Here is a 15,170-nt window from a genome sequence, read left to right on the forward strand (position 1 = left end):
AGTAAAACCCTCTGACGGAATTTTGGAGCTATTCTTTTTTTTTTTTTCTTCAATATTTCCTTTTATTGGTACATTTTAGATACACAATATAATGACATTCATCATTGGAAATTTGCACCTTTACATAATCTTTTCGTTCTTATTATTTCCCCCTTCCCCTGCCCTCCCTTCAACCCCTCCATCTCTGCCTATTTACAGAGACTTTGTTTGCTTTTTTCATTTTCTCATATTAATTCCATCCCCTTCTTTCCTTTCCCCTACCCCTCCCACTTCCCCCTCCCCTTTGCCCCTTTTCTTCCTATTTCACATTATCTATTATACCTTTTCGTCCTCATTTACACTTTCAGTTTCTCACACTAGAGAAACTATTCAGTATTTACACATGTGTATCCTATTTATTTCACTTGAGTATCACCTCAATGTGCATCCATTTAGCAATAAATATCTCTAATTTCTTGTTTTTTATGGCTGAGTAGTACTGCATTTCATTAAAAAAAAAAACCCACATTTTCTTTATCCAGTCTCCAGTTGATGGGCATTTGGGCCATTTCCAAGTTTTAGCTATTACAAACTGCACTGCTATGAACATAGGTGCATATATATCACTGTGGTATGATTCTTTTAATTCTTTGGGGAAGATATCCAGCAGTGGAATAGCAGGGTCAAATGGGACTTCCAGTCCTACTTCTTTGAGGTATCTCCATACTGATTTCCACAGTGGTTGGAGCTCTCCATTCTTATGATGACCTTTTTGATAGAATCCTTGTGCTACTGCACTAGACCTATGGGTGGGGACAATAATCTCACTTCTGCAGTAGTGGACAATGGTTCACTTCTATGAGTAGGCACAGTGTATTGGAGGGAATTGACAGACCTTAGTCTTCTTGTCTTACTCCCCCCTAGCATGGAAATTTCACTCTAGAAGCTTGCTTGTTGGGAGAAACTGGGGCTCCAATATTCTCAAGCCCTCATCCCTGGGCCAGAATTTTTGACTCACAAGTTAGAGCTAAGAGAAGAGGAGCCTGGTCTTCTCAGACATACGTGGCTGAACCGACCCTTCTATAAGGGACTGGAGCTGGTGAAATCTACTGGCAGCCTTCCCTCTTGGAAGGAAACCGGAGCCCTAGACTAGGGCCAAGGGATGATGTCGATGCTGCTCCATCTCCTCTCTTCTGCTGCAATAAACCCTGAAGCCTTGTGATGATTATAACATGGAGAAGCCTCTGATGTCCTGGATCCTGGCTGACAGCTGTGCAAAGCAGAGGCCTAACCCCCCTGGTTGGACATGCAGTATGAGCAAGAAATAAACTGTGGTTGTTCTAAGCCACTGAGCTGTAGGGATTGTTCCTGTAGCCTATTCTAACTGATAACAATGATATTCTTTTTACACTTTTATCACATAAAATCAGTTTTTATGAATTTCACCAGATTCTGGGAAAGATCAATTTCATCTCTTGGTGCATATGTATAATCCTCACCCCACCATCAGCCCACAAAGTACAGTGTGATCTGTGCCTGCCAGTCTATCAGTCTCAGCTCTTCCTGGAGAGCTCTACACCCATCATTTCTGGTCTTGCATGAGGCTTCCAACCCCATACACACCGTCTTCTTTACATGGGAATTGCCTTCCTTTGTATGGGAATGCCATTCCTCATCCAAGACTCGGCCTGTGCCTGCTCTTAGGGATAAGGAAAGCTGAAATGGGAAAGTGGGATGAACAGAGAATGGATGAGAGATGTTGTATTCCATATAAGTTATTTTCAAAGACAGCCCAAAAATAGTCTTAAGATGAACTGTGATTTTAAAAAAAGACTTTGCAGACACATAGTTTACAAGCATAGGTCAAAATTTTATTTCATGCTCTTTGCAAAGCAATAATGACATTAAAAAAAGTCTAGTAAAAAATTTTTTAGGTTAGTCAGTCAGTTGAATGGCCACTCCTAACTTCCCAGAAGTTCTTAATCATTTAGCAGTATCAGAAAATGGTCACACATTTAATCTGGAACATGAACTACTTCCCAGAAGGAGACTACGCATTATGTCATGCAGAAAGTTCTGCCGGAGACCAGGCTTGAATGATTTTTCTTTTTCAGGAGACTATCAAGAGATAGTCTTGGCCTGACAGTCTGTGGTTCACTTCTCAACTTCTAGCATTTCTGGATTTTGTTTTCATTCATTCAAACATGTACTGAATGCCTACCACATGATTGGATGAAGATGTAATGAAGGTAAAAGGAAATCCTAGGAGCTGTCAGTCTTTGGGAGACAAAACTGTACATGTATATGTGAGTTTATAAGCAAGCAAAACTCTGCCTTGGGAACTATGTTCAGTGGCTATGTAGTGATACAGAGGAAGAAGGTTTGCTTGAGCTCAGAGTAGCAGCAGGGACACGAAGCAGTACAGAATAAGCTTAAAGAAGCAACATTTTTATTTTGGATAACTGCAGAGTTACAAGGACATTCAGACCCTCTGGAAAGTGGAGGATGCTCAGGGATACTGAATGGGTCTGTCATGCCCAGATTCATCATCTATGAACCTGAGCATGAGAAGTGGGATGGAGGGAAAAAGCTTGGTAGGCCTGAGGTACACAGATGTCCTCGGGGATGTGGGTTGATGTCAGATCACAGTAGGGAGAGCCTGGTCAGGTGACTCTAGATAGCACCTTCAACTCAAAAAAACTGAAAAGAATAAGAGACTGGAGACATAGATAAAATGACTATGGTAGCACAGGTAGGAAATGGTCATGAGTCCATGACCAGTGTGGACCACGTTGGCTATAGAATACTCTATGATAGATTTAATCAAAGCCTACTTCCTTGAAAAGAGTTTGTAAGTAATCGGGTCATTTGTGCACTTATAAACATAATTAATCGATCAGATAGAACATGGCTAATGCCTAAGACCCATAGTTAAAATGCTTCAGGGATTCAAGAAAGTTTAATGGAATATGATTAATTGGAGAAATCAGGAAATATTTCAAGGAGAAGGTCACTTTTTGGTGAGTTATAAGACTGCAATGCAATAAATACTGAGATGGGGCAGGTACCAAAGACTAAAGAGATAGGATAAACAAAGATTGGGAGTTAGAACACAAAAGGACAAAAATGGAAGGTAGTGAGGTCTGGCCCCAAGAAAAGACTAGATGGAAAATAAATACTGGGGTTAATTCAGGGAAAACTTCGCCTCCTATGGAATTGAGCTGAACTTTACAAGTAATTAGAGCTATTGAGATTATATGAGAAGAGAAATGATGGGATCAGAATAGTGCTCGAAGGCTGGCCTGCAGTAGATCAGTACTGAAGAAATAAAATGAACAGGAGCTCCTCTAACAGCTGGGATACAGCTGGACTATGCTTGCTACCCGGGTAGGTAGCCTGAGCATGCAGTAGCGGCAAGTGTGACTGTACTTCACAGAAGCAAAGCCGGTGGATGAAACAGGACCCACCAGAGACTCGATAAAGGGACAGGGGGGGAGGCAACCGGTAACACTCAAGCTGGAAAGTTGATAAGGATAATGACATCATTATAAGAAGTTGGAAATCTTAGAAGAGCAATCTGGGCAGGGAGAGTTGGGGAAGGGGGGTCAGTTTGCTACGTAGGCAGGGTGGATCCTGAGATTGGCGAATCAATCAGCAGAAGTAGTTGGCAAAAGTGGGGGCTTGCCTCTGAAGGACATACTCGTCTCTGGCTCTCTCCCTTTCTCTCTGGTTTCTGCCTGCCATGGGTGAGCAGCTTGCCTCTGCCATGCCCTTCTGCCACGATCTTTCTTCCTTCCATACCCAGACCTAAAAGCAACAGTGCCCACTGACATGGACTGAAACTTCTGAAATCATGAACTTTTCTTCCTTTATGTTGTGTATGTCAGGTATTTAGTCCCGGCAACAGAAAGGTAAGTAACACATTTACCTCCCAGAATAAACAAAGATTTGCTCAAAACAGATAATCTACCTAAATTTAAGATCTAAAGCTATACAGAAGAAGAAATACAAGAATATCTCTTTGTGATGTTTAGTTGGCAATAGATTCTGATATATGACACCAAAAGCAGAGAAAATAAGTTAGATTACATGAACATTAAAAACTTCTGTGCTACAAAGGACACTATTACAAAGTTAAACAGGCAACCCACAGGACAAAGTACAATATTTATAAGTCATAGCTCTTATATAGGACTACTTTTCAGAATAAAGAACCCTCATAACTCAATAATAAAAGGATAAGAGTGCAATTTAAAAATGAACAAAAGATTTGAATTGATATTTCTGCAAAAAGTTATACAAATGACTGATAGGCACTTGAAAAGATGTTCATCATCATTAGCCGTCAGGGACATACAAAGCAAAGGCACCTTCATAGGTGTGTAATACTTATCAGTGGATTAGTCTACTGATTGCTTTATAGCTAAATCTGATGTCCAGTGGTGAAAGCCTGGTTGGAGGAGGCAGATCACTGGGGGAGTGGTGTGGAAGAGTCTAACTCCCTCCTCCTCCCTAGATCTGTCTCTCTGCTTCTGCTGCCCCGCCATGAGCAAGCCTCCTCTGCAAAGCTCCTCTGCCATGCCACCCTCCCTGGGAGCCAGCTGATTATGGACTGAAACATCTACAAACCATGAGCCAAAATTAACCTTTCCTCCTTTAAATTGTGGGTCTCAGATATTGGGTCCCAGTGATGAGAAAGTAGCTGAGACCAGCAGTGAGCAGGACACGGAGAAAGTCTCACTTTCATACATGGATAAGCCAGCTTGCCATTTCCTTGTCTAATTAAATATAGTTACTATTTGACCTAGCAATTCCACTCCAAGGCATATACTTGAGGAAAGTGAAGACAAATATCTACACAGAAATCTGTTTATGAGATTTAGCTCAGTGGCACTGTGCCTGCCTCAAAAGCCCAAGGTCCTGAGTTCAATCCCCAGTACCAAAAAAAAAAAAAAAAAAAATCTGTTTATGAATTTTTATTGCAGCATTATGCCTAATAGCCAAAAAATGGAAAGAACTGATAAACAGAGAAACAAAATATGGTATATTCACAAAATAGAGTATAATCATGTCCTGTACAAGAAGATTTCCTCAACTGATAATCACAGCCACGGTCAATCTTGGTTTTTATAAAGAAGAAACACGATGCTCTCATGAAGAGCACTTGTACACTAGGACCAGGTTGTAGAAAGGCTTAGGCAGAGGTTAGTCATGGCAGTAGGGAAGCAAAGCCATAGTTCTTGGAGGTACACATTCATTTTGCAGGCCTAAAATGTGTCCAGGAGACGTGTGGTTCAGGCTCTGGTCTGCCGAAAAATAGCACGGTAGGGCGGACGTGGGGCTAGGGGCAGGGCTAACAGCGGGGCTGGGTCCTCCTTCCTTCCTTGCTTCCCTTCCCTCAGACTGCCCCCACTCCTCTGCGTTCTCCTTGAGCACCTTCTTACGGACAGGCTCGGGCTGAGAGGGGTTCCTGGGGGACAATGGGCTAAGAGGACACGCACTCCCAGCCCCTGTACAAGGCCCATGGGCCAAGGGTCATGTGTGCTGCCCTTTGGTGCGAGGTGTGTCTGGAAGAGACATAAGAGAACCCCAAAAGAGCCTGGGTTGATTGGGAAATGGATGCAGGGGCTCAGGTCCCCAGAGATAGAAGGGTGCTTGACTCTAGGTAAGCATGTCCTCTCGGTCCCTTAAAATCTTCAGACATGGTCATAGCAGGGGCAGGCCTAAGTGGGTCTTAGTTTGGATCTCTGAGAACAGAAATGCACATGACGAAGACTTGTAGAGATGCCTCTACCTTATAATTAATGTATTTGGGAAATGGGAATTCAAATAACAATAACTTGTTTTAGAAGGGCTTAAACGGGCTGAGTCGCACAGAACATGCCAAATCACCCTGCTGCAGACAGGCAGGTCTGTGCACGCCCTACCGAGGTCCCAAGTCTCAGGGAACATACAGAATCAGCCCGCCGCAGACAGGCAGGTCTGTGCATGCCCTACCGAGGTTCCGAGTCACATGGAAGATGCCAAATCACCCTGCTGCAGACAGGCAGCCACCTGGTTCCACACTACAAAGACGCAGAGGACACCAGACCACCAGACCACAGTACTGAGTACCGCTGCTCCAGGCCCAGAGGTAGGGGCTTCTGAGCCGCCGTCCCACTGCCCCTGGTCCAGAGGAAGGGGCTTCCCAGTCACCATCCCTCCCGCAGCTCCTAGCCCAGAGGAAAGGGCTTTTGGGCCACCTTCTGCTCTGCTGCTCCTGGCCCAGAGGAAGGAGCTTCTGGGCCACAATCCCTCCCACCACTCCTGGCCCAGAGGTAGGGGCTTCTGAGCTGCCATCCCACTGCTCCTGGTCCAGAGGAAGGGGCTTCCCGGCCTCCATCCCTCCCGCTGCTCGTGTCCTCTGTCCCACCTCTCCCAGCTCAGAGGAGGTAATCCGTGCAGGCACTAACAGCCCCCTGCCCCAGTTGAAATGAGAAAACATGTCAATAAGTCTCAAAACCAGACTTCCAGATCACCTACAGCAACCACAAAGGGAAATGAGATGGAACACTCTGATACTCAACCACCTGGACCCACTGAACTGGCAACAAAAGGGGATCTGGAAAAAATGAAATCAGAAATAATTTCTCAGATAACAGGAGAAATTGTGCCCCTAGTGCAAGACATGATTAATAAATCTAGAGAGGAGCCCAGGAACATGATGGAATCCCAACATAAGAAACAAATGGAATCCATAAAACAGATCCAAATAGATTTCTAGGACATGAAAAACTCCATTGAAAGTCTACACAGCAGAATGAGCCAATGTGAGGACAGAATTTCAGATACAGAAGATAAGATTGCAATTAGTGACCAGGAAAAGAAAAATTGTTTCAAAATTCTAAGGGAACATGAGAACGCAATCCAGCAGCTGCTAGATGATGCAAAGAAGAATAACATAAGACTGATTGGGCTCAATGAAGAAACAGGAGAGAGTGCAGATGACATAAAAAAAACTGCTCACAGAAGTGATGGCAGAAAACTTCCCAAGCAGGGGAAAAGAACTTGACATACACATAAGTGAGGCATATAGGACTCCAAATAGCCTTGATCCAAAAAAAATCTACACATAGAGATATAATTGTTAAGATTCCAGAAACTCAACAGAAGAACAAAGTTCTACAAGCAGTTAGAGAAAAGAAACAAATCACATACAAAGGAAAGCCCATCAGAATCACAGCAGACTTCTCAACACAAGCCCTCAGTCAAGGAGAGCTTGGAGTGACATATTCCAAGCCCTAAAAGAAAACAGCCTCCAACCCAGATTGATGTACCCTGCGAAACTATCTTTCAAATTTGATGGAGAAATAAGATACTTTCATGACAAAGAACACCTTAGGAACTTCGTGAATACCAAACCAGCACTCCAAAGAATTTGACACAATATCCTAGGAACAGACATTAAGGATCACAACCCCAGGAAGCAAAGCAAAATGAACCCATCTGGCATGACAAGAAATTAAATGTAAAGGGGGAGAACCCAACAAAAAGAAAACGTCATGGCAAGGACAAGTCAATATGTTTCAATTATAACCATCAATGTTAATGGTCTCAATTCACCAATCAAAAGAAAGAGACTGGCAGAATGGGTCAAGAAGCAAAATCCAACAATATGCTCCATACAGGAAACACACTTAATTCAAAAGGAAACTCATAGACTGAAAGTTGAAGGGTGGAAAACAATACTCCATGAGACAGGAACCTGAAAAAAAGCAGGAGTAGCTATCCTCTTGGCAGATCAAGTAGATTTCAAACCAACACTGATTAAGAGAGATGAAGAAGGACACTATATCCTTGTAAAGGGAAGAATCCAAGAGGAAGAGATGACAATCATAAATATCTATGCACCAAACACTAGTGCACCCAACTATATAAAACAAATACTAACGGACATGAAAAGTCATATTTGCACTAATACAATTATAGTGGGGGAACTCAACACCCCACGGTCACAAATAGATAGATCAACTAGACAAAAAATAAGTAACGAAATACTAGAACTCAATCAAACTCTTGAACAAATGAACTTAACAGATGTTTACAGAGTCTTCCACCCCACAAAATCAGAATACACATTCTTCTCAGCTGCACATGGGTCATTCTCCAAAATAGACCACATACTCACACATAGAACATGTTTAACTAAGTGCAAAGGAATTGAAGTTATCCCCTGTATATTATCAGACCATAGTGTGATGAAATTGGAGATCCATAGCAAAAGAAACTCAAAAAATTTCATAAACACATGGAAATTGAACAACACACTTCTGAATAACCAATGGTTCACAGAGGAAATTAAAGAAGAAATCAGACAGTTCCTTCAATTAAATGACAATGACAGTACAACATATTGGAATCTATGGGATACAATGAAAGCAGTCTTATGAGGGAAATTCATAGCAGTGAATATGCATTCTTAGGAAAACAGAACGAGCCCAGTTAAACAATCTGATGCTAAACCTTAAGCTTCTAGAGAAAGAAGAGCAGGACAACCCCAAAGCTCATACAAGGGAGGAAATTAAAAAGATGGGAGGAGAAATCAATGCAATGGAGACTAAGAGAACGATACAAAAAATCAATGAAGCCAAGAATTGGTTCTTTGAAAGAACCAACAAAATTGACAAACCCTTAACCAACCTTATCAGAAAAAGGAAAGAAAAGGCCCAAATCCATGAAATTAGGAATGAAAAGGGTGAAATTACAACAGACCCAGAAGAAATCCAGAGGATCATCAATACCGACTTCCAGAACCTATACGCCAATAAGATGGACAACACAGAAGAAATGGACAGATTCCTAGATACATATGAATAAGCAAAGTTGAACGAAGAAGACATAAAAATTCTAAACAACCAATATCAACCAATGAAATTGAAAATGTAATCAAAAACTTATCAACTAAGAAAAGCCCAGGACCTGATGGCTTCACTGCTAAATTCTACAAGACATTTAGAGAGGGACTTCTGCCACTACTGTTTGAACTTCAATGAAATTGAAAGGGATGCAATACTCCCAAATTCATTCCTGGAAGCAAGCGTCACCTTGATCCCCAAAGCAGAGAAAGACCCAACCGAAAAAGAGAACTATAGGCCAATCTCACTAATGAACATAGACGCAAAAATCCTTTATAAGATATTGGCAAACAGAATGCAGAAGATCATCAAGAAGATCATACACCCTGACCAAGTGGGATTCATCCCAGGGATGCAGGGATGGTTCAATATACGCAAAGCAATCAATGTAATATACTATATCAATAGAGCCAAGGACAAAAACCATATGATTATCTCCATAGATGCAGAAAAAGCATTTGACAAAATCCAACATGCATTTATGATAAAAACCCTTCAAAAAATTGGAATAAATGGTCTCTACCTCAAACTGATAGAAGCCATCTATGAAAAACCAACAGCCAATATCATACTAAATGGTCAAAAACTGAAATCCTTCACACTAAAATCAGGACCAAGACAAGGATGTCCACTATCACCACTCTTGTTCAATATAGTTCAGGAAACATTAGCCATGGCAATTAGACAAGAGAAAGAAATAAAAGGAATAAAGATAGGTAATGAAGAAGTCACATTGTCATTATTTGCAGATGACATGTACTCTATATAGAAGGCCCAAGAACTCCACCAAAAGTCTCCTAGACTTAATAACCAAATTCAGTCAAGTACCTGGTTACAAAATCAACACACAAAAATCAATAGCTTTCCTCTTCACCAATGACAGACTCACTGAGAGAGAAATAGGGCAAAGAATTCCTTTCACAATAGCATCCAAAAAACTGAAATATCTAGGAATCAACTTAACGAAAGAAATCAAAGACCTCTTCTCTGAAAACTATGGCACTCTGAAAAGAGAGATTGAAGATGATAGCAGAAAATGAACAGACATCCCCTGCTCCTGGGTAGGAAGGATTAATAGAGTGCAAATGGCCATACTTCCAAAACTGCTATGTAGATTTAATGCAATTCCAATTGAGATCCCAGCAGCAAACTTCATGGACCTTGAGAAAACAATCCAAAAATTGATTTGGAACAAGAAGAGACCCAGAATAGCAAAAGCAATTCTAGGTAACAGAGACATGGCAGGGGTATCACAATCCCCAACCTGCAACTCTACTACAAAGCTACTGTGATAAAAACAGCATGGTACTGGCAAAGAAACAGACCTGAGGACCAGTGGAACACATTAGAAGATGCAGAAACAACGCCAGACACACTCAGACATCTCATCTTCGATGAAGGAGCCAAACACCCTCAGTGGAGGAAAGATAGCCTCTTTAATAAATGGTGCTGGAAAAACTGGGCTTCAACTTGCCAAAGATTAAAACTAGACCTATATCTCTCACCATGCACTAAACTAAAATCAAAATGGATTAAAGATCTAAATATTAAAATAGAAACTCTGAACCAGTTGGAACAGAGGTTAGGTAGAACCCTTGAAGACATCGGTGTAGGAAAAGATTTTATGAACAAAACCTCAGTTGTCCGTGAACTAGCACAAACAATCAACAAATGGGATCTCTTATTAAAAGGCTTCTGCACAGCAAGAGAAACCACCAGCAGTGTGAAGAGACAACCCACAATGTGGGAAAAAATCTTCACCTGCTCTTCCTCAGACAAAGGTCTACTATCTCGAATCTATAAAGAACTTAAAAAGATCAGACCTCCCAAATTTAAAGACCCAATCTGAAAATGGGCATCTGAAATGAACAGACATTTCTCAGACAAAGAAGTAGAAATGGCAAATAAATACATGAAAAAATGTTCAACATCACTGGTCATTTGAGAGATGCAAATGAAAACAATGCTGAGATTCTATTTCACTCCAGAAAGAATGGCTGCTATCATGAAATCAACCAATAAGAAATGCTGGCAGGGCTGTGGGGAAAGAGGAACCCTGCTCCACTGCTGGTGGGAATGTAGACTGGTGCAACCACTGTGGAAATCACTATGGAGATACCTCAAAGAACTAGGACTCAAGTCTCATTTGACCCCGCTATTCCACTGCTGGGGATCTTCCCCAAAGAATTAAAAGAATCATACCACAGTGATATATGTGCGCCCATGTTCATAGCAGCACAGTTTGTAATAGCTAAAACTTGGAAACAGCCCAAATGCCCATCAACTAGAGACTGGATAAAGAAAATGTGTTTTTTTTATAAAATGGAGTACTACTCAGCCATAAAAAATGAGAAGTTAGAGACATTTATAGCTAAGTGGATGCACATTGAGGCAGTACTCTTAAGTGAAATAAATAGGACACACATGTGTAAATACCAAATAGTTTCTCTGGTGTGAGAAACTGAAAGCATAAATAAGGACTAAAATATATAATAGGTAATGTGAAATAGGAAGAAAAAGGGTAAAGGGCAAGGAAGTGGGAGGGCTAGGGGAAAGGATAGAAGGGAATGGGATTAATATGAGAAAATGGAAAAATAGGAATAAAATCTTTGTAAATAGGGAGGAATAGAGGGGTTGAAGGGAGGGCGGGGCAAGGGTGAAAACTAAGAACCAAGAGAGACTATGTAAAGGTGCAAATTTCCAATGATGAATGTCATTATATTGTATCCCTAAAATGTACCAATGATTAGAATGAATAATCGATAATGCAAAATAGGAGGAAAAGGTCCAAAGGGGTAGAGGTAGTGGGAGGGACAGGGGAAAGGAAAGAAGAGAAAGGAAAAATGATGAGAAATGGAAAAAATGGAAATAAAGTCTTTGTAAATAGGGAAGGGTGGAGGGCGTGAAGGGAGGGCTAGGAATGGGGAAAAAATAAGAACCAAGATGCATTATGTAAAGGTACAATTCCCAGTGAGAAATGTAATTGTGTTGTATACCTACAATGTACCAATAAAAGAATTTAAAAAAAAAAAAAGAAGGGCTTAAACAGGAGAATTCTTCAGAAATGAAAGAATCTATCCCTTTATGTAGCATCCAACTTCCTGGGGAAATGACTCAGTCTTTAGCTTTTTTGCAATCGTGAAATGACAAAATTACACCAACACAATTGCCTGTTTGAAGATTTCAAAATAGCATGGAATATCAGAATACTGTAGACTGGCATTGCCATGTGTAGTAAATGAGAAGGAGGTGCTTGAGAGCAGGAAATGATGTCTTGTTCATCTCTGGGCAATTCATACAACACAGCAAAGCAGCTGGCTCATAACTGGCTTTTGAATGAACAAAGCCAGAACAGAGTCACCCCTCAGTATCTGTATCCGGAGGAGACCGGTTCTAGGTACCATCTTGCATATCAAAATCTACGGGTGCTCAAGTCCCTTGTATAAAATGGTGTAGTATTTGCATGGAATCTATGCACATCCTCCTGTATTTTTGTTTTTGTTTTGTGTTACAGGGTGTCAGGTGTTGCTATGGTGTTCATATGGCCTTGAGTTCAATATGTAGCTCAGGCTGGCCTCTAACCCACAGCAATCTTCCCATCTCAGCTTCCCAAGTGCTGGGACTTCAGGCATGTGACACCATGCCGGGCCATCCTCTTGTATTCTTATATCATCTCTAGATTATCTATAATACTAAATCAATGTACATGCCATGAAAATAGTGGTTATATTATACAATTTAGGAAATACTGATGGGAAAAAAATCTGTGCATGATCAGTAGAGATGCAACTTTTTCCTTGACTTTTCCACCCTTGATGGGTTGACTCTGAGGATGCAGAACTCACACATATGGAAGGTAGATTGCAATAATTCACAGAGGGTCATAACGTTCACAGGTGTGCAGAGGAGTCCCATATCTGGATCGGAAATATCCAGTACACAAAGGAAGACACTTACGTCAAGGAGGAAGAGTGGTGAGAATGTGGGCTACATTTCCTCTTTAAACGTGGCAGCCTGAACATACACCCCTTCTCCCAAAATCTTACCAAAGTGAATGTAGTGTTTTTTTAAGGCAAATACCACAAATCCCAAAGAACAAAATGCACTGAAGATGTGAAGAGATAACAAAAAATGGGGGAAATGGAAAGCAGATGAAGGTGTGTGAGCACCAAACACTTAGTGGATGAAGCTGAAAGTTTGTATCTCCTGAAGCAGACAGAAGTGAGTGGAGTCAGACCTCAGAATACCCCTGAGTTCCCTTGGGTTGACAGCCACTGAGAAGAGAAGTGTCCCTCAAGGCCAATGTAAAGTCTGAGTCACACCTGGAGTCTGAACCTCCACAATCATCTTGTCAGAATTCAGTAATTTGCTTCCATGACAAGGAAGGTATATCTTGAAAATAAGTATGTTAAGTAAAAGTCTACTTACTGAATGGTGAACTCTCCAGCCTAGTTTCCTGCTTGGAATATGGTAGCCAGACGTGGGATCAGGACATTGTTTTCTGACAAAACACTCAAAGCAGAGAAAAGGCCTACAATGGCAAGCATTTGAAGTTCCATAACAAAATAGGCCACCATCTGGTAATCTACCCGTACCACAGAACCTCCAGTCATAAAAGAGGGCTTCAATCTTAAGAGAAAAAAAGAAACAATGAAGGTTAAAAGGCAGCTGAAGACAACCTCCAATATAAAACAGAAAGATTAAAAAAAGGAAGCCATTTTGGAGAATCAGAGATGAAGCAGAGAACAGAACAATTTTATGAAATCTTACAATAGTCAATCTCTTCCAGAATCTGAAAAAAATCTTTGGACTAAGAATGAGATACTTTAAACAAATATTTGGAGAACAAAGAATGTTTAAACATGCAATAGAAAGGTAGAGAAAATTGAAGAAATTCCCCCAGGTATAGATTTTTTTTTAAAAAGATGTAAAAATTAGGAATAAAAAGAAAATTAGAGAATCATCCAGGCTGTTTAATATCTGGGTAAATCTGGAGTTTAAAAAGCAAGAAGAGAGAAAACTGAAAAAGAGGTTTCCAAAGGGTTGTTATAGAAAAATTTCCAGAACTAAAACACATGCAGCTTCTGACTGAAAGGCTCTGCAGGACCCAACACAATTAATGGAAATATTCACATCAATAACATCAAGGATGAATGCAAGATATTACATTTTTGGGGGAAAGAAGATCATATCTAAAGAATAAAGAATCAGAATGGCATATGACTTTTCAAAAACAAATGCAAACTAGAAGACAATTGAGTAATAATGTCTTTAAAATAAGAATGACTTTCAACATAAAATTCAATATACAGACCAATATTGATCAAGTATAAGGGTAGAATAAAGACAAATCTTTGTTCAAAGGTGCAAAAGAGACTTTCTCTCATGACCCTTTTCTTAGGAGGCTATTGAAAGATGTACTCCAGGCAAATACAAAATGAATTAGAAAGAAGAAAAAGCGGAACTCAGTGAAGAAGTAAAGGAAAATCTCATGATTAGAGGTTGCAGTTGACCAAGAGACCTATGAACCCAGCTTGGATGAAAAGGGTAATGGGCTTGAAGTAAAATGTATACAAAGAAGTAAAACAGAATTTATATTATACAGTTTTTCCTATCATATTAGGAGAAATTTTACAATTCTGCCTAAAATTTAGGAATGAACTAATGATAGGCACAAAACAATAATGTTCTGGAAATTAATTTAAATATGTTCAAAAAGAGAATGCAATCATGGTAAGAAAAAAAAAAGGCCCAACTGTGGACAGTATTTATATAATCATAAATGTTTTCCTCAGAACCTCCTACCAACCCTGCTTTTCTGTAGGAAAATTCCATGATCAAAATTATTTGGGAAATTGCAGAGCTTCTTTCCAGAGTCACAAAGCATGTTTGCTTATTAGGTGAGATGATTTCAGAAAAGAAACCAGTTTTATTCTGTCTCATATTGCTTTTTTCTCAAATATATTTGACCATTTTAGATTTAACATTTAATTAAATTCATTTGAGGTACACACTTTGGGAAATCCTTTTAAGAGCATTAGAAATTCATATCTACAAGGAACGGATAGTATTGAACTTAAAGTTGAAAACCAAAGAAAAAAGAAAGGGCCTTCAAATATGCAAAGAGTTTTATAAATACTGGAAACTCTCACATTATTTGTTGAGAGAACACAAGAAGATCTGGTTCAAAATTAGATTAAAAGAATTATGTAGGAACCCAGGTTGCTACACAGTGACTCTTTAGAGGATTGGGAAAAAAATAAAAACAAAAACAAGTATCTCTTTCAAAGAAACCTG

At 40.2% G+C, this 15,170-nt stretch overlaps 1 protein-coding gene across 4 annotated transcripts in view; it reads right to left on the reverse strand.

Moving 5' to 3' along the window:
• Gna14 (G protein subunit alpha 14) overlaps positions 1 to 15,170 on the reverse strand; it is a 199,796-nt gene that overhangs the window by 41,487 nt on the left and 143,139 nt on the right. The gene's annotated exons all lie outside the window — the stretch shown is intronic.

Source organism: Heterocephalus glaber, unplaced genomic scaffold (assembly GCF_053883595.1).
Source record: "Heterocephalus glaber isolate CG9 unplaced genomic scaffold, H.glaber_assembly_v1.0 deba00001481, whole genome shotgun sequence".
Taxonomy (NCBI): Eukaryota; Metazoa; Chordata; class Mammalia; order Rodentia; family Bathyergidae; genus Heterocephalus; species Heterocephalus glaber.